The sequence below is a fragment of the Pelophylax lessonae genome, assembly GCF_965119305.1.
Source record: "Pelophylax lessonae genome assembly, chromosome: 10".
Lineage (NCBI taxonomy): Eukaryota > Metazoa > Chordata > Amphibia > Anura > Ranidae > Pelophylax > Pelophylax lessonae.
The window spans coordinates 1,604,628-1,624,519 of NC_138777.1; the positions used below are offsets into that span (position 1 = coordinate 1,604,628).

At 48.4% G+C, this 19,892-nt stretch overlaps 1 protein-coding gene and 1 long non-coding RNA gene across 9 annotated transcripts in view; both read left to right on the top strand.

Annotated features, from left to right (window-relative positions):
* The window catches only part of SOX6 (SRY-box transcription factor 6), a 548,208-nt gene that overhangs the window by 457,198 nt on the left and 71,118 nt on the right, over nucleotides 1–19,892 (top strand). The gene's annotated exons all lie outside the window — the stretch shown is intronic.
* Nucleotides 1–19,892, top strand: part of LOC309565057 — a 654,865-nt gene that overhangs the window by 344,677 nt on the left and 290,296 nt on the right. The window lies entirely within an intron of this gene.

Below are 19,892 nucleotides of genomic sequence, written 5' to 3' on the forward strand. Positions count from 1 at the left end.
AAATTCAACTTTTTGGCCTAAAAGTAAAACGCTATGTGTGGGGGAAAACTAACACTGCGCATCACCCTGAACACACCATCCCCACCGTGAAACATGGTGGTGGCAGCATCATGGTGTGGGGATGGTTTTCTTCAGCAGGGACAGGGAAGATGGATGGAGCCAAATACAGGACAATCTTAGAAGAAAAGACTTGAGACTGGGGCAGAGGTTCTCCTTCCAGCAGGACAACAACCCGAAACATCCAGCCAGAGCTACAATGGAATGGTTTCATGTGTTAGAATGGCCCAGTCACAGTCCAGACCTAAATCACATTGAGAATCTGTGGCAAGACTTGAAAATTGCTGTTCACAGACGCTCTCCATCCAATCTGACAGAGCTTGAGATATTCTGCAAAGAAGAATGGGCAGAAATGTCCTCTCTAGATGTACAAAGCTGGTAGAGACATCCCCAAAAAGACTCCCAGCTGTAATTGCAGGGAAAGGCGCTTCTACAAAGTATTGACTCCGGGGGGTGAATACAAATGCAGCCACACTTTTCACAGATTTATTTGTATCATTTATCAATTTCCTTCCACTTCACAATTATGGCCACTTTGTGTCGGTCTATCACATAAAATCCCAATAAAATACATTTATGTTTTTGGTTGTAACATGAGAAAATGTGGGAAATTACAAGGGGTGTGAATACTTTTTCACGGCGCTGTATATATAACACCATGTGCAGTTCCATTGGATTCTCCATATCGCTGCACAGAGCGCCATCCCCGGTTATCTTCCGCCATCTCCACTCAGCTGACAGCAGATGAGACAATTTGCACCCTCCGTCGCTCCATTCTGTCAGTGTCATTTATTTGGGGCGCCCCCAGCGTGGCCGCGGCAGAGAGATGACAGCAAAGTGAGTGGAATGTCCCCCCCTCGCGGTTGGCACCCGTCCTCCAAGCGATTATCATTAGGTTGGTGGCACATTTTGTCTTGTTTGCCTCTCATCGGATCCCAGCGAGAGGGCAATTGTGTCGAATGGTCTACTTATCCTAATTGCTACTAGTTTACCGAAATTCTGTCACACTGTCTTCACGAGGGGGCGATCGCAGCGACCGCGGAACAAGAGAAAGAGAGAGAGCTTCGCTGCGGGCATCGCATAGAGTCCAGCGGACTGTTGCTGGCTGCCGCAATTCGCCATTAATGGCCTGGGAGATGATTGAACGCGTGTTGTCCTTAGCATATAGGGATAATGCACTTCTCCGCGGGGACTTTCCGAGCTATTTTAGGTTTTGCAGTGGAGGAGAAAAGAGAAAAAAAAAACATTTATTTTTACCGGGAAATCTTTACAGCGTGCAACGCTATTACATGTTTATCATTCAGAAACAAATGTATCTTTCTGTATTTCCAGTTTTGGGTTCCGTTACATATTGGCAACATTGTGCGGATTTTTCTTTTATTAAATACTTGTCAGAAAATTATTGTTTCAGGCTTTTCATAAGCGATGTGAAAACTCCGCTCACCAGCTTCCTACCCGGGCATTGACCAGCTTCATACCCGGACATTGGACCCGCTCCATACCCAGGCATTGACCTGCTTCATACCCGGGCATTGACCAGCTTCATACCTGGGCATTGGACCCGCTTCATACCTGGGCATTGACCAGCTTCATACCCGGGCATTGACCAGCTTCATACCCGGGCATAGGACCCGCTTCATACCCGGGCATTGACCAGCTTCATACCCAGGCATTGGACCCACTTCATACCCGGGCATTGACTAGCTTCATACCTGGGCATTGACCAGCTTCATACCCGGGCATTGACCAGCTTCATACCCAGGCATTGGACCTGCTTTATACCCGGGCATTGACCAGCTTCATACCCGGGCATTGGACCAGCTTCATACCCAGGCATTGGACCCACTTCATACCCGGGCATTGGACCAGCTTCATACCCAGGCATTGACCAGCTTCATACCCAGGCATTGACCAGCTTCATACCCGGGCATTGGACCCACAGGATGTGGGTCTGTTTAAATCAGCATTTTTTGCTAGAAAATTACTTATAACCCCCCAAACATTACACACAAACGTGTATATATACATACAGTATCTCACAAAAGTAAGTACACCCCTCACATTGCATATATATATATATACACAGCATCCCACAAAGTAAGTACACCCCTCACATTATATATATATATATATATATATATATATATATATACATATACAGCATCGCACAAAAGTAAGTACACCCCTCAAACATTATATATATATATATATATATATATATACACAGTATCTTACATAAGTAAGTACACCCCTCCGATTTCTGTAAATATTTTATTCCATCTTTTCATGTGACAACACTGAAGAAATGACACTTTGCTACAATGTAAAGTAGTGAGTGTACAGCTTGTATAACAGTGTAAATTTGCTGTCCCCTCAAAATAACTCAACACACAGCCATTAATGTCTAAACCGCTGGCAACAAAAGTCAGTACACCCCTAAGTGACAATCTCCAAATTGGGCCCAATTAGCCATTCTCCCTCCCCGGTGTCATGTGACTCGTTAGTGTTACAAGGTCTCAGGTGTGAATGGGGAGCAGGTGTGGTAAATTTGGTGTTATCGCTCTCAATCTCTCATTCTGGTCACTGGAAGTTCAACATGGCACCTCATGGCAAAGAACTCTCTGAGGATCTTAAAAAAATAATTGTAACTCTACATAAAGATGGCCTAGGCTATAAGAAGATTGCCGAGACCCTGAAACTGATCTGCAGCACGGTGGCCAAGACCATGGGGGGTCAGCCTGTCAAGATCCTGTTGAACTTGAGTGTATGGCAACCTCAGCCTGGGCTCCAACCAGGCCACACCCCTAACACGCTTTGCATGGGAGCGAAACGCGTTGAGAGACATGACCTGGTTGGAGCCCAGGCTGAGGTTGCCTCACACTCAAGATTAATTGGAATTGTTTTGGTGTGAGGCTACAGGGAGATTTTCTTCTTTTCTCAGTGATGATAGGAGCCGGGAGAAGCTCCATCCTAAACCAGCACTCACAGCAGTGGACATCGAGGGTTTGCACCCCTTCTACAGCCTGAGTACCGGGTTTTTTTGGCTGATGGGGAGGAGGAGCAATGCGAGGCAGAAGGAGGGGCATTGCGAGTCATAAACAAACATACAGAAACACAAATTAGTCCCCATAAAACACTTAATGACTTCATTGGATCTTCTATCATTTATGCGCAAACATGATGGCGGTGATCTGACAGTGGTAATATGATGGCGGAGATGTGCTGGCGGTGATCTGACAGTGGTAATATGATGGCGGAGATGTGCCAGCGGTAATCTGATGGCGGTGATGTGCCGGCGGTGATCTGACAGTGGTAATATGATGGCGGTGATCTGACAGTGGTAATATGATGGCGGTGATGTGCCGGCGGTAATCTGATGGCGGTGATTTGCCGGCGGTGATCTGACAGTGGTAATATGATGGCGGTGATCTGACAGTGGTAATATGATGGCGGTGATGTGCCGGCGGTAATCTGATGGCGGTGATGTGCCGGCGGTGATCTACAGTGGTAATATGATGGCGGAGATGTGCCAGCGGTGATCTACAGTGGTAATATGATGGCGAAGATGTGCCGGCGGTAATCTGATGGCGGTGATGTCACGGCGGTGATGTGATGGCGGTGATCTGTTGGTGATGATGTCATGGCGGTGATGTGATGGCGGTGATGTGATGGCGGTGATGTCACGGCGGTGATCTGACAGGGATAATATGGTGGCAGTGATGTGACGGCGGTGATCTGTTGGCGATGATGTGATGGTGATGTGATGGCGGTGATCTGTTGGCGGCGATGTGATGGCGGTGATCTGTTGGCGGTGATGTCACGGCGGTAATCTGACAGGGATAATATGGTGGCAGTGATGTGATGGTGGTGATCTGTTGTCGGTGATGTGATGGTGATGTGATGGCGGTGATGTGATGGCGGTGATGTGATGGCGGTGATCTGACAGGGATAATATGGTGGCATTGATGTGATGGTGATGTGATGGCGGTGATGTGATGGTGATGTGATGGCGGTGATGTGATGGCGGTGATCTGTTGGCGATGATGTGATGGCGGTGATGTGATGGCGGTGATGTCACGGCGGTGATCTGACAGGGATAATATGGTGGCAGTGATGTGATGGCGGTGATCTGTTGGCGATGATGTGATGGTGATGTGATGGCGGTGATGTGATGGCGGTGATGTGATGGCGGTGATCTGACAGGGATAATATGGTGGCATTGATGTGATGGTGATGTGATGGCGGTGATGTGATGGTGATGTGATGGCGGTGATGTGATGGCGGTGATCTGTTGGCGATGATGTGATGGCGGTGATGTGATGGCGGTGATGTCACGGCGGTGATCTGACAGGGATAATATGGTGGCAGTGATGTGACGGCGGTGATCTGTTGGCGATGATGTGATGGTGATGTGATGGCGGTGATGTGATGGTGATGTGATGGTGGTGATCTGTTGGCGGTGATCTGACAGGGATAATATGGTGGCAGTGATGTGACGGTGGTGATGTGATGGTGGTGATCTGTTGGCGGTGATGTGATGGCGGTGATCTGTTGGCGATGATGTGATGGCGGTGATGTGATGGAGGTGATCTGTTGGCGGTGATGTGACGACGGTGATGGAGGATGGCAATTTGCTGCTTTATTTTAATTTCAATTGGCCGAAAAGTTTGTTGGCAGAAATGGGGGCCATTTATCTCTATGAACGCGACTGAGGCCCAGAGACTGCGTGCGCTCCAACGGTCCCAGCGATGCGCCGGTGCGCACACTCGTCATTCCTCGTTAATGGAGAACGAGGCGCTGCCCTGTGACGAACGATCCCCTCACCGGGCCAATAAACCTAATGACTGTTCAGCAGCGTAACTGGCTTTACCGGGGCGAAGTGACAGCGGTAATTGATGGCGCCCACATGTGCGTGTTTAGAGCAGGAAGCGAGCGGCGCTGCGCTCCGGATTCAGCGTCCGGCAGGTTGCAGAGCAGCAGAGGAGACAGATGTTGCGGCAGAACGGGACAGAACGGGACGCTGCTCTGCTTTCCAGAGGAACGCTCTCGACATCTGGATGTTGTCGTGTCGGGGCGTTCGCCTGCAGCCAGGAGCCTTGTGGCGGCCGCGGTGAAGCTCTGCTCTTCTTTTTAAGCGATTAGTGCGCTGAAGCGTCCATAATGCAGAATTATCACTCGGCTGCGTCCTTGCAAGGAACCTCAGGATGGAGGCCGGGGAGGCCGTTTATAATAAGTTCAGCACTTAGAAGGGACCGAATATCTGGGGTGCAATCACCCCCCCCCCCCCCATCTGGAGGATTTTCTTCAATTTGGAGAAGAAAATAGTTTAGGAAATAACATAATACAAAAAATATACAATATAATATATACAATGTAATATACCATATAATATACAGTAATGTAACATAATATAGTATACGTAAGATAATATATACAATATAATATCCAGTAATGTAACATAATCGAATATACAATACAACATAGTATACAATAATATAACAAACTCCAATATATAATATAAAATACCATAATATATACTATATAAGAGAAGATAATATACCATATAAAATAATATACAGTAATATAGTAATATAATATACAATGGGATGGGACGGTGGGAAGGGTAGCAGACTGGATGGTGGGGCGGGTAGTGTATTGGATGGTGGGGCGGATAGAGGATGAGACGGTGGGGCGGGTAGCGGATTGGACGGTGGGAAGGGTAGCGGATTGGACGGTGGGAAGGGTAGTGGATGGGATGGTGGGAAGGGTAGCGGATTGGACTGTGGGAAGGGTAGTGGGATGGGATGGTGGGAAGGGTAGCGGATTGGACGGTGGGAAGGGTAGCGGATTGGACGGTGGGAAGGGTAGTGGGATGGGATGGTGGGAAGGGTAGCGGATTAGACGGTGGGAAGGGTAGTGGGATGGGATGGTGGGAAGGGTAGCGGATTGGACGGTGGGAAGGGTAGTGGATGGGACGGTGGGAAGGGTAGCGGATCAGGCGGTGGGAAGGGTAGCGGATTGGACGGTGGGAAGGGTAGTGGGATGGGATGGTGGGAAGGGTAGTGGATCAGGCGGTGGGAAGGGTAGCGGATCAGACGGTGGGAAGGGTAGCGGATCAGACGGTGGGAAGGGTAGTGGGATGGGATGGTGGGAAGGGTAGTGGATTGGACGGTGGGAAGGGTAGTGAATGGGACAGTGGGAAGGCTAGCGGATTGGACGGTGGGGTGGGTAGGGGATCGGACGGTGGGAAGGGTAGCAGATTGGACGGTGGGAAGGGTAGCGGATTGGATGGTGGGAAGGGTAGTGGATGGGACGGTGGGAAGGGTAGCGGATTGGACGGTGGGAATGGTAGTGGATGGGACAGTAGGAAGGGTAGCGGATTGGACGGTGGGGTGGGTAGGGGATCGGACGGTGGGAAGGGTAGCGGATTGGATGGTGGGGTGGGTAGCAGATGGGACGGTGGGGTGGGTAGGGGATCGGACGGTGGGAAGGGTAGCGGATTGGATGGTGGGGTGGGTAGTGGATGGGACGGTGGGGTGGGTAGGGGATGGGACGGTGGGAAGGGTAGTGGATGGGACAGTAGGAAGGGTAGCAGATTGGACAGTGGGGTGGGTAGGGGATCGGACGGTGGGAAGGGTAGTGGATTGGATGGTGGGGTGGGTAGCAGATGGGACGGTGGGGTGGGTAGGGGATCGGACGGTGGAAAGGGTAGCGGATTGGATGGTGGGGTGGGTAGCGGATGGGACGGTGGGGTGGGTAGGGGATTGAACGGTGGGATGGGAAGGCAATTGGAGGGTGGGAAGGGTAGCGAAACGGACAGTGGGGTGGGTAGTGGATCGGACAGAAGGGTGGGTAGCAAATGGGACGGTGGGAAGGGTAGTGGATCGGACGATGGGTCTCAGGTCTGGCGGGTCCTGGATGACGCTAGAATAGAATACAGAACCCACGTTCGATCTGGCGGTGGTGACTTATTACCGGCATTTATAGAGGACAGAACTGCTGATTTTCCACTGCTGGTTATTCATTGTGTGAAAATAACATGGATCCGTACAATGTTCTCCGCAGCACAATGGAGGCGGCTCAGGCCGGATTCACCTCGTCTGGCTGCAGGCCCGGTTGTATAAAATGATCTCCGCCGGGGGGGGGGGGGGGGGGGGTCAGGGATCAGCTGGCTCATTGTTCTTTCTAGTTAAGCGATCGCCCCGCTTCTTATTTTCAGTTTTGACGCCAGCGCTCATTCAGCGAGAGACGAAAGGTGACGACTTCGCTGTTGTGCCGTCACCTCTCTCGTCCAAGGGGCCTCCATTTAATTAACGTTGATTAAAGGTCTGGCCGGGGCCGTGCCCCAGAGATGATGGAACGCTGCGCGGCGAGCCTGGCGGTAATCCGACGGGACGGAGAGCGCGGAACGCAGCAAATTCTCTCTAACTAAGCGGGATTTCAGCGGCTCATTTAACGCTCAGATGGACAGAAGTATTAGAGCAGCCAGCCGCTCCGAGCCGCTCCGTCCTCCCGGGTCCCGCACAATTCTCCGCAGAGCCGCAGTCAGCCTGGGAAGATTCAAGGAAATGAGGTGAAGCCGGATTTATTCGGATTTAGAGGTCGGCCGCACCACGGTGCCTGCTATACAGAGTTTCTTGGTTGTCACCACCGACCTCCCAGGTTCACAGGAAGTGCAGTGTAAGTCCTGTGCTGCGATGCTGCGCTGGGACTTTTATCACAATCGCCACAAAATGAATCTGGGCCTGTGAGAGAAGCCTCAGATGGAAGCTTTCTCCTAGCTTAAGGTTACCTCTGGAGCAAGGACACTGAACCTGTTATCAATTACCCTTCTCCTAACAAGCTAACACCCTGATGAAGGGAGTCCTTTAAAACCGAAACGCGTTGGTTTGCCGTTTCAGACATTTCTCAATAACCGGTTGCCGACTGCATTCCGCATATTTAGAGCCGGTTCACGCTGGGGCGACCTGTCAGGCAACCTGGTCGCCTGACAGGTCGCCGTAGGTCGCCTGCCATAGAGAAGCTGTGGACCCGTTCTAATAGGAGCGACACAAGTCGCTCCGACTTAGAAAAAGGGTCCGGAGCTTCTTTGGGGCGACCCGGAGCGACCTGCATTGACTTCAATGTTATGAAGTCTGTGTCGGCCGCCCCGAGATCGCGGTGCGTGCAGCGCGCCGCGACCTGTGAGGTCGCCCTGGCAAGTCGGATCGCTCTAATGTGAATCGGCTCTTACCGCGGCAGTGTGGCTCTCCCAGGCAAACCGACGTAGGGCTACATCAGTCGCTTGGAGGCAACCAGGCGGCGAGCTCGCCCCGCCAGTGGTGGCGCGCTTCTGCCCCTGCTCGTCAGCGGGCAAGCCGATGCACGGGGCAGGCGGCTCTGATTGCCCCCTGACACCCGCTGTCGCTCTCCGCTGAGAGAGAAGGACGGTCGGATGTTGTAAACACAGCTGACCGTTCTTCTCCCTGGAATGATCACAGAGCGCCTTCTATATAGGATCACAGGTCTCTATGGTCATTTCACAAGTCCCTCCCCCCACAGTTAATAAACACTCCCCTAGGTACACATTTAACCCCTTGATCACCCACTAAGTTAACCCCTTCCCTGCCAGTATCATTAGTACAGTGACAGTGCATATTTTTAGCACTGATTACTGTAGTAATGTCACTGGTCCCCCCAAAAGTGTCAAAAATGTCAGTTAGGGGTCCGGTCTGTCCACCGCAATGTCGCAGTCCCGCATAAAATTCGCAGATCACCGCCATTACTAGTAAAAAAAAAAAATGACAAATCTTTCCCGTAGTAATTAGACGTGATAACATTTGCCTAAACCAATCAAAATACGTTTATTGTGATTTTTTTTTACCAAAAATATGTAGCAGAAAACAAATTGGCCTAAAATGTTAAATTTTGATTTTTAATTTTTTTATTTTTTTTTGAGACTGTTATATAGCAGAATGTGAAAAATATTGTTTTTTTTTTTTCAGAATTGTCGCTTTTTTTTGTTTATAGCGCAAAAAAATTAAAATCGCACAGGTGATCAAATACCACCAAAAGAAAGCTGTATTTGTGGGGGAAAAAAAAGGACATAAATTTTATTTACGTACGGCGTCACATGATTGCGCAATTGTCCGTTGAAGTAACGCAGTGCCGAATCGCAAAATATGGCCTGGTCATTAAGGGGGGAAATCCTTCCGGTCCAGAAGTGGTTAAATAACCGTACATACCTGGTGCTCGCCTCTTCCTATTCTCTACACATTTCACCTGATCTGCCACCTAGAGGCAGGCAGAGTTATTACACCCTAAAAACAGACATAGACCCACTCATTGAATTTGTTTTAGGATCCAGCGCTGAAGTTCTGACCTGCATCATCCGTCTAGGGAGTGACAGCTTCCACCTGAGGCTTCTCACATTATTGCTTTATGCCCAGGTGCTCTATGGAGCAAAACTCAAGGCTTTGCATCAGGTCTGACCGGACCCCGGATTAGCAGAATAATACAGAACACACATTGGGTCTGCATTACCTGCAATCACAATACATAGACAGGATCCAGTGTTGTCACCACGCAGGTCCTTGATCAGACATTTCACGTTAGAGGGTGACAACACTCTGTCCCTGCCTCCCAATTGTGCTCCTGCGTTGTCACCCTGGCAAGGGGGCTACAAGTGGCCGATTTACCATTTACTACGAAGGCGCGATCCAGTGCTGTCACCATCAGCAAAGCTGGTCCACCTCAATAATGAGAGAACGCATGTAGATGGGAAGTGGCTGTAAGAGGATGGAGGAGAGGGGTACTGATAGAAATCAAGGGGCCCCCCCACCCCTCCCTCTCCGATCCCCCCCCGATTATATCAAGACAATATTTTCACTAATATCATTATTAGCGGACACAAACATAACAGAGAACCTCTGTGAATTTGCCCTTTTTCATTTTTTTTTTTACATTTTTTACATTAAAAAAAAACATATATATTTTTTAAAAATGTCTAGAATTATTATTATTAATTTTATTATTTTTATTTTTTTTACAATTTTCTTAAACTACCTGTTACAATGTTCAATTAGTTTTTGTGTTTAGAATTTATATTTTTACAGGACAGGGAAGCCTGCAGTGCTCTGGTAGGGTGTGGGGGGGGGGGGTAGCACAGTGAAAGGGGGGCACACGGGGAGGGGGGATCAGAAGCAGGGAAGTGACTGTAAGAGGATGAGGACAGGGCTGCTGTTAGAAATCATGGGACCCCCTACAGCCTACCTGGCAGGTTCCCCCCCCCCCTCCCAAATATTTTTACTAAAATCATTATTAGTGGACACAAACATAACAGAGAACCCGTGTAAATTAGCTCTTTTTATTTTTTTTTTACATTTAAAACTTTTTTTTTTAAATGTTAAAAATAATTAAAATTATTTATTTATTACATTTTTTAAATTATTTATTACAATGTTCGATTATTATTATTATTTTTTTTATTTTTTAGAATATATATATATTTTTTTAAAGGACAGGGAAGCCTGCAGTGCTCTGGTAGGGTGTGGGGGGGGGGGGGTAGCACAGTGAAAGGGGGGCACATGGGGAGGGGGGATCAGAAGCAGGTAAGTAACTGTAAGAGGATGGAGGACAGGGCTGCCCCGCACAGCCTACTTGGCAGGGCCCCCCCCCCCAACTATATTAAGGAAATATTTTCACTAAAATCATTATTAGTGGACACAAACAGAACAGAGAACCCCTGTAAATTTGCCCTTTTTCATTGTTTTGTACATTTAAAAAAAATTATAATTTTTTTTAAATGTTAAAAATAATTACAATTATTTATTTATTTATTTTTACATTTTTTTTAACTATTTATTACAATGTTTAATTATTATTATTATTATTTTTTTAGAATATATATGCAGTATATATTTTTTTAAAGGACAGGGAAGCCTGCAGTGCTCTGGTAGAGGGGGGGGTAGCACAGGGAAAGGGGGGCACATGGGGAGGGGGGGATCAAAAGCAGGTAAGTAACTGTAAGAGGATGGAGGACAGGGCTGCCCCGCACAGCCTACTTGGCAGGCCCCCCCCCCAACTATATTAAGACAATATTTTCACTAAAATCATTATTAGTGGACACAAACATAACAGAGAACCCGTGTGAATTTGCCCTTTTTAATTGTTTTTTTTTAACTATTTATTACAATGTTTAATTCTTATTATTATTTTATGGGACAGGGAAGCCTGCAGTGCTCTGGTAGAGGGTGGGGGGTGGCACAGTAAAAGGGGGGCACACAGGGAGGGGGGGGGGAATCAGAGGCAGGAAGAACAAGGAGGGGGGGGATCAGAGGCAGGAAGAACAAGGAGGGGGGGGGGATCAAAGGCAGGAAGAACAGGGAGGGGGGGGGATCAGAGGCAGCAAGAACAAGGAGGGAGGGGGGGATCAGAGGCAGGAAGAACAAGGAGGGGGGGGGGATCAGAGGCAGGAAGAACAAGGAGGGGGGGATCAGAGGCAGGAAGAACAAGGAGGGGGGGGGGATCAGAGGCAGGAAGAACAAGGAGGTGGGGGGGGATCAGAGGCAGGAAGAACAAGGAGGGGGGGGGATCAGAGGCAGGAAGAACAAGGAGGGGGGATCAGAGGCAGGAAGAACAAGGAGGGGGGGGGGATCAGAGGCAGGAAGAACAAGGAGGGGGGGATCAGAGGCAGGAAACACAGGGAGGGGGGATCGGTGTCAGAGAAGCAATTATAGGAACTTTGTCTGTGTCTCTCCCTGCAGAGGCTGAAAGCTGGCAGAAGGGGGGAGAAACTGGCTTTTAGCTGCTGCCAGGGCCATCTTTAATATTAATTGGACCCTGGGCAAATATTTTCTTGGGCTTTCCCAAATCCACTTATCAAATATTTGTGGGCAGTGAGGGCTCAAGGGGGAGCTGCTTTTGGCCCCACAACAATGGCTGGGCCCGGGGCGGCTGCCCCTTTTGCCCTGTGTTAAAGACGGCCCTGGCAGGAGCAGAGAGCCGCACAGGGCTTCCATCTGTAATTTACCCTCCGCCTGACCGCATCGATTCCCCGTGCTGCTGGGGCCCCCTCTGTGTGCCCCCTACAGGAGGACTGGTGGTCCCCCCCCCCCCCCCGTTGGAGGAGATCAGCAGCATTAGAAGAGAAAAAAAAATAGGGGAAAAAAAGATGAAAACGGCCAATGATTTGCCATGCGCTGCGCATAGAGAGAACTAACTGTCATTTGGATAATTTACCCCCCGAAGATACAATGTGTGATGTAGCAGAATAATCCGATTGTTACAGATCGTTATTATTATAAATTGTATCAAAGATTCTAATCAATCATTCCCAGAGTCTCCCAGTTCTCCCCTCCCCCCCCTCGCCTCTCAGCAGAACGTTCGCACAATATAAATAAAAAATGACAACAACAATCGCCCCCCCCCCCAAGGTGTTCGATGACGCCGGGCGCTGACTCCGCGCCCATCCTTCGCCCTCTGACCTCTCTTTCTTCTCTCCGGCGGACTGGAACCTTTCTTGTTGCCTCTCTCTGCCACCCTCTTTGTAGTAGTTTTTGGGGGGCCCCCGAGTGGCGAGGGTCCCGGCCGGGCCCCATCACATCAGAGGAAGCAGCGGCAGCGCCATTTGAATATCAGACGCCTTTGTGTTTGTCGGCGGCGATGTCTTATTCTCTTTCAGATGAAACGTTATTTATCGGCAGACGACTAGTTTAAATATTGAAAGTGATTTCCTATTCATATCACCGGCATGAATAGTTTATAAGATCGGCGCGCTTTGATATCAGAGAGGCGCGCACGCGTCGCGTATGGCTGAGCGGCGTCTGTACATCGCTGCGTCCCCTATAGAATCCGCCAGACCCCCCCCCCCACCTTCCATCCGATCCCATCCTCCATTCCATTCCCCAATACAATGAGACAACCGATCGCATCATCAATACATCCGATTAATGTGCTGCCATCTACAGAGAGATCCCTGAGTGCTATCCAATGAGAGATGAAATATGAGGCATACAGAGGCCTCCAGCATTGCAGAGTATTTCAGGAGAGGAGAGTTGGGAAGGAGCAGAGTCCTCCAGCAGTGCAGAGTATTTCAGGAGTTATAGAGGAAGGAGCAGAGTCCTCCCGCAGTGCAGAGTATTTCAGGAGAGGAGAGTTATAGAGGAAGGAGCAGAGTCCTCCAGCAGAGCAGAGTATTTCAGGAGATGAGAGTTATAGAGGAAGGAGCAGAGTCCTCCAGCAGTGCAGAGTATTTCAGGAGAGGAGAGTTATAGAGGAAGGAGCAGAGTCCTCCAGCAGTGCAGAGTATTTCAGGAGAGGAGAGTTATAGAGGAAGGAGCAGAGTCCTCCAGCAGTGCAGAGTATTTCAGGAGAGAAGAGTTATAGAGGAAGGAGCAGAGTCCTCCAGCAGTGCAGAGTATTTCAGGAGAGGAGAGTTATAGAGGAAGGAGCAGAGTCCTCCAGCAGTGCAGAGTATTTCAGGAGAGAAGAGTTATAGAGGAAGGAGCAGAGTCCTCCAGCAGTGCAGAGTATTTCAGGAGATGAGAGTTATAGAGGAAGGAGCAGAGTCCTCCAGCAGTGCAGAGTATTTCAGGAGAGGAGAGTTATAGAGGAAGGAGCAGAGTCCTCCAGCAGTGCAGAGTATTTCAGGAGAGGAGAGTTATAGAGGAAGGAGCAGAGTCCTCCAGCAGTGCAGAGTATTTCAGGAGAGAAGAGTTATAGAGGAAGGAGCAGAGTCCTCCAGCAGTGCAGAGTATTTCAGGAGATGAGAGTTATAGAGGAAGGAGCAGAGTCCTCCAGCAGTGCAGAGTATTTCAGGAGAGAAGAGTTATAGAGGAAGGAGCAGAGTCCTCCAGCAGAGCAGAGTATTTCAGGAGAGGAGAGTTATAGAGGAAGGATCAGAGTCCTCCAGCAGAGCAGAGTATTTCAGGAGAGGAGAGTTATAGAGGAAGGAGCAGAGTCCTCCAGCAGAGCAGAGTATAGAGGAAGGAGCAGAGTCCTCCAGCAGAGCAGAGTATTTCAGGAGAGGAGAGTTGGGAAGGAGCAGAGTCCTCCAGCAGTGCAGAGGATTTCAGGAGAGGAGAGTTATAGAGGAAGGAGCAGAGTCCTCCAGCAGTGCAGAGTATTTCAGGAGAGTTATAGAGGAAGGAGCAGAGTCCTCCCGCAGTGCAGAGTATTTCAGGAGAGGAGAGTTGGGAAGGAGCAGAGTCCTCCAGCAGTGCAGAGTATTTCAGGAGAGTTATAGAGGAAGGAGCAGAGTCCTCCCGCAGTGCAGAGTATTTCAGGAGAGGAGAGTTGGGAAGGAGCAGAGTCCTCCAGCAGTGCAGAGTGTTTTAGGAGAGGAGAGTTGGGAAGGAGCAGAGTCCTCCAGCAGTGCAGAGTATTTCAGGAGAGGAGAGTTATAGAGGAAGGAGCAGAGTCCTCCAGCAGTGCAGAGTATTTCAGGAGAGGAGAGTTATAGAGGAAGGAGCAGAGTCCTCCAGCAGTGCAGAGTATTTCAGGAGAGGAGAGTTATAGAGGAAGGAGCAGAGTCCTCCAGCAGTGCAGAGTATTTCAGGAGAGGAGAGTTATAGAGGAAGGAGCAGAGTCCTTCAGCAGTGCAGAGGATTTCAGGAGAGGAGAGTTGGGAAGGAGCAGAGTCCTCCAGCAGTGCAGAGGATTTCAGGAGAGTAGAGTTATAGAGGAAGGAGCAGAGTCCTCCAGCAGAGCAGAGTATTTCAGGAGATGAGAGTTATAGAGGAAGGAGCAGAGTCCTCCAGCAGTGCAGAGTATTTCAGGAGATGAGAGTTATAGAGGAAGGAGCAGAGTCCTCCAGCAGTGCAGAGTATTTCAGGAGAGAAGAGTTATAGAGGAAGGAGCAGAGTCCTCCAGCAGAGCAGAGTATTTCAGGAGAGGAGAGTTATAGAGGAAGGATCAGAGTCCTCCAGCAGAGCAGAGTATTTCAGGAGAGGAGAGTTATAGAAGAAGGAGCAGAGTCCTCCAGCAGAGCAGAGTATTTCAGGAGAGGAGAGTTATAGAGGAAGGATCAGAGTCCTCCAGCAGAGCAGAGTATTTCAGGAGAGGAGAGTTATAGAAGAAGGAGCAGAGTCCTCCAGCAGAGCAGAGTATTTCAGGAGAGGAGAGTTATAGAGGAAGGATCAGAGTCCTCCAGCAGAGCAGAGTATAAAGGAAGGAGCAGAGTCCTCCAGCAGAGCAGAGTATTTCAGGAGAGGAGAGTTATAGAGGAAGGATCAGAGTCCTCCAGCAGAGCAGAGTATTTCAGGAGAGGAGAGTTGGGAAGGAGCAAAGTCCTCCAGCAGTGCAGAGGATTTCAGGAGAGGAGAGTTATAGAGGAAGGAGCAGAGTCCTCCAGCAGAGCAGAGTATTTCAGGAGAGGAGAGTTATAGAGGAAGGAGCAGAGTCCTCCAGCAGTGCAGAGTATTTCAGGAGGGGAGAGTTATAGAGGAAGGATCAGAGTCCTCCAGCAGTGCAGAGTATTTCAGGAGAGGAGAGTTGGTCAGTACAGAGTCGGTGATGTGTATTTATTCCGGGAATACGGAGGAGATATAGAAGGGAAGACGCCGCGTTGCCGATTGTTAATCCTGAGTGGTGACGCGTTTTTCCGGAACACTCTTCTCCTCTATATATATATGGGGGGGGGAGGGGTGACACTGAATTATAACCCGTGTCCTGCCGCCATTTATCCTCCGGATGCTGCGACTCCTCTAATATCGGGATGGATAATAATATTGTGTCAGAGATTACAATTCAGAGACGATTTACTGAGGGTGCAGATAGAGTGCAACGTGCTTCAGGAACCAATCAGATGTCAGCATACAAGTCAGACCCCCAAGATACCGGGGGGGGCACATCCATGATTGGTATGGTGGGGTCCTGAACTGAACTACTGGGACGGATCAGAGTCTTCCATGTCAGGACTGTTCAGGGAATGCTGGCACTTGTAGTTCTCCAGAAGCTGACTCTAGGCCCCATTGGAGCCGCAGACGGCTCAGCGATCCCCGCGAGTCTTTATAGAGCGGAGCCAATTATCAGCCATCCATTGATGAGGCCCCGGCAGTGCCGGTTCATTATAGCGGGTAACGAATTGTCGCGGATACGTTTCTTCGGGAAGATCTGAGCCGGCGTCTCTTGTAATGCAAATTTCCGATTGTCCCCAGAATCACCTCTTTGTATTTCCCACTTCAGATCCCCCAATTACTCATTGTCTCCGTGGCTCAGCCTTTCCCGCCATAAATAAAGAATCACAGATTTGCATATTTCATTTCGCAGAGCGCCAAATAACGTTCCCTAACTAGGTCTCTGCAGAATATCGCCGGCGGCCTGCAGAGAGCGATCCGCCCACATCCACTTGTAGGACGATTTACAACAAAAGTGAGAAAAAGAATTTCAGGAGAGCGCGCCGCCGGTTCTGAGAGTTCGGATTTTTATATATTTATTTATTTTTCTGAAAATTTGTTCCTTTCATATAAAAGGCGATGGATTACAGAAGACCAATGTGGTTAGGTCAGAAATTCAGCCAACGTAATGTAAAATCTGTATTTATATTGTCTTCCCTGGGTGGGAGCGCTGCAATGAGACAGTTGGAAGAACGCAGAGTGGGAGGCGGTCAGTCTTACATGTTTCAGGCCCTGTGCACTTCACTGGGAACAACGCTTTCATCTGTCAGTCTGACATCAGTAGTATGTAAACTTCTGGAGGGGATGATAAGGGACTATATCGTAGAGTTTGCTAAGAACAACAACATCATCAGTAGTAATCAACACGGGTTTACAAATGGGCGTTCTTGTCAAACCAATCTCCTAACATTCTACGAGGAGGTGAGCTGTGAGCTAGATAGGGGGAGACCAGTGGATGTGGTGTACCTAGATTTTGCTAAGGCATTTGATACAGTTCCCCATAAGCGCTTAATTTATAAAATAAGGTCTGCAGGTATCGACAGCAGGGTTTGCTCTTGGATAAGGAACTGGCTAAAAGGGCGTGTCCAAAGGGTGGTAATAAACAGCACATACTCAGACTGGTCTGAGGTAGTAAGCGGGGTCCCCCAAGGCTCAGTCCTGGGACCAACCTTGTTCAATTTATTCATAAACAGCATTGAGGACGGGATCAGTAGTTCAATATCAGTTTTTGCAGATGACACAAAATTAGGCAGGGCAATAACAGCACAGCATGAAGCAGATATCCTACAGAATGACCTGGACAAAATAACGGAGTGGGCAAAGACATGGCAAATGAGGTTTAACGTGGAGAAGTGTAAGGTTTTACACTTGAGGATTAGAAACATAAAAGCACAATACACGTTAGGAGGGGAACCCTTGGGAGAATCAAAAATGGAGAAAGATCTGGGAGTCTTGGTTGATGATAGATTAGGCAACAGCATGCAATGTCAAGCGGCAGCTGCCAAGGCTAGCAGAATATTAGCATGCATAAAGAAAGGGATGTATTCCAGAGATAAAACTATAATCCTTCCACTTTATAAAACTCTGGTCCGACCGCATCTGGAGTATTCTGTCCAGTTCTGGTCACCAGTCCTCAGAAGGGATGTGTTGGAGCTGGAGAGAGTCCAGAGAAGGGCAACTAAACTAATTAGGGGATTGGAGGACCTTGATTATGAGGAGCGTCTGCAATCGCTTGATTTATTCTCCCTGGAGAAGAGACGCCTGAGAGGGGACATGATAGCAATTTATAAATATCTAAATGGGGATCTAGGCTTAGAAAAAAAGCTGTTCAGTCGAAGGGATTGCATGAGAACTCGGGGGCATACAATGCGATTAGAGGAGAAGCGTTTTAACCTCAGGCAACGTGGGGGGTTCTTTACTGTTAGGGCTACAAGATTGTGGAATTCTCTACCACATGAGGTGGTTTCTGCGGGTAGTATGGTGGCTTTCAAAAGACTCTTAGACGTACATCTCAAGGATCAGAACATTCAGGGGTATGCAAGATGATTACAGCCACACACATCTACACAGGGGGAACTGGATGGACTTTTGTCTTTATTCAACCTCACCAACTATGTAACTATGTAACTATGTAACATACTTTTACTCATGTCAAGGTACATCAGTGGTATTCTGTAGAAATTGGATCTTCTGCCCTCCATCTATGAAAGGAGGAGGATGGTGGAGTTTGGTTGAATGATGTCTGGCATTGATGTACTGATGTTGGTTAGGAAGATCCCGCTCACACCTTGGGCCCCACATTGGGCACCAAAAAAATTATCTGGCTCACAATTGGTGTTCCAATGAATCCCAAAGGTGTTGAGGTCAGGGCTCTGTGCAGGACACTCGAGTTCCTCCACACCAAACTGGTCACGCCATGTCTTTATGGAGCTGGTCCAGTCTGGATCGCACCTTGGGCCCCACATTGGGAGCTAGTCCAGGCTAATCAACTCATCTCTTAATGGAGCTGGTTCAGACTGGTCACACCATGTCTTTATGGAGCTGGTCAAGAATAGTTAACCCATGTCTTTATGATATCAAAAATTGGGAAAGGGGGATAAGAGAGACCTCAAACTCCCCAGTTGGAGAGGTACTCAATGGGACGTGGGAGTTGGAAATGGGAAATTGGTTCTGGATTTAGGATACCAAAGTATGTTGGTTACAAATCAACATCAGATATAGATAAAATAGTTTTTATTCCATAAAAAAGTTAATCACATAGACATAACAAAATACACAGGACAAAGTAAAGTCAATATACAAACAGGTTGTCTGAAATGCATTTGACATAGTTAAAACTGTGGAGTGTAGTTGGCATGTTTCCACAGTAGGTTCTCTACATGTTTCGTGGACTATGCCGCTTCTTCAGGAGAAACAATAATGGATAACAACTGATTCTATGAAAATAGAACAAGCATTGAATGAGTCATAATAAAGACAACAAAAGACATGATTATTGAGGCAATGGGTGTATGGATACCCATGATACAGTGGGGAGTGTAGACTTTACCTGCAGTCACCATGAGGCGGATTTGACCAATGGGGGCGGCAGGAATCCATGTCTTTATGAAACTGGTCCAGACTGGTCAACCCATGTCTTTATGGAGCTGGTCCAAACTGGTTAAAGCATGTCTTTATGGAGCTGATCCAACTGGTCAACCCATGTCTTTATGGAGCTGGTCCATACTGGTCACACCATTTCTTTATGGAGCTGGTCAAGAATGGTAACCCATGTCTTTATGAAACTGGTCCTAACTGGTCAACCCATGTGTTTATGAAACTGGTCCAAACTGGTCACACCATGTCTTTATGAAACTGGTCCAAACTGGTCACACCATGTCTTTATGAAACTGGTCCAAACTGGTCACACCATGTCTTTATGAAACTGGTCCAAACTGGTTAAAGCATGTCTTTATGGAGCTGGTCCAACTGGTCAACCCATGTCTTTATAGAGCTGGTCCAAACTGGTCTGACTATGTCTTTATGGAGCTGGTCCAAACCGATCAACCCATGTCTTTCTGGAGCTGGTCTTAATTGGTCAACCCATGTTTTTATGGAGCTGGTCCAAACTGTTACCACAAGGTTAGAAGAGCACAAAAGGAATTTACAGTCCAAATAAAGCTGCTTGTACCAGTCCATGGTAGAAAGCTGCAGTTATGAATGGTGGTGTCACCCTGCCAGATATACAATGTGAGTGTGGGGGGGGGGGTCACAAGAATGACTGTGTGGAGATGACACTGCTCATGTGTATGCATTTTATCTGCTCAAAGGTCGATGTGTTCCACATTTGGTTTAGGGGATATTACTACAGGCTCCAGGGTCCTTGGTGAGGCAGTACATAGCGTTGCAATCTTGCAGCACTGGGGTCCTGGGTGACTAAGAACATAGGGGTGCAGTCTTGCATTACTAGGGTCCACGGTG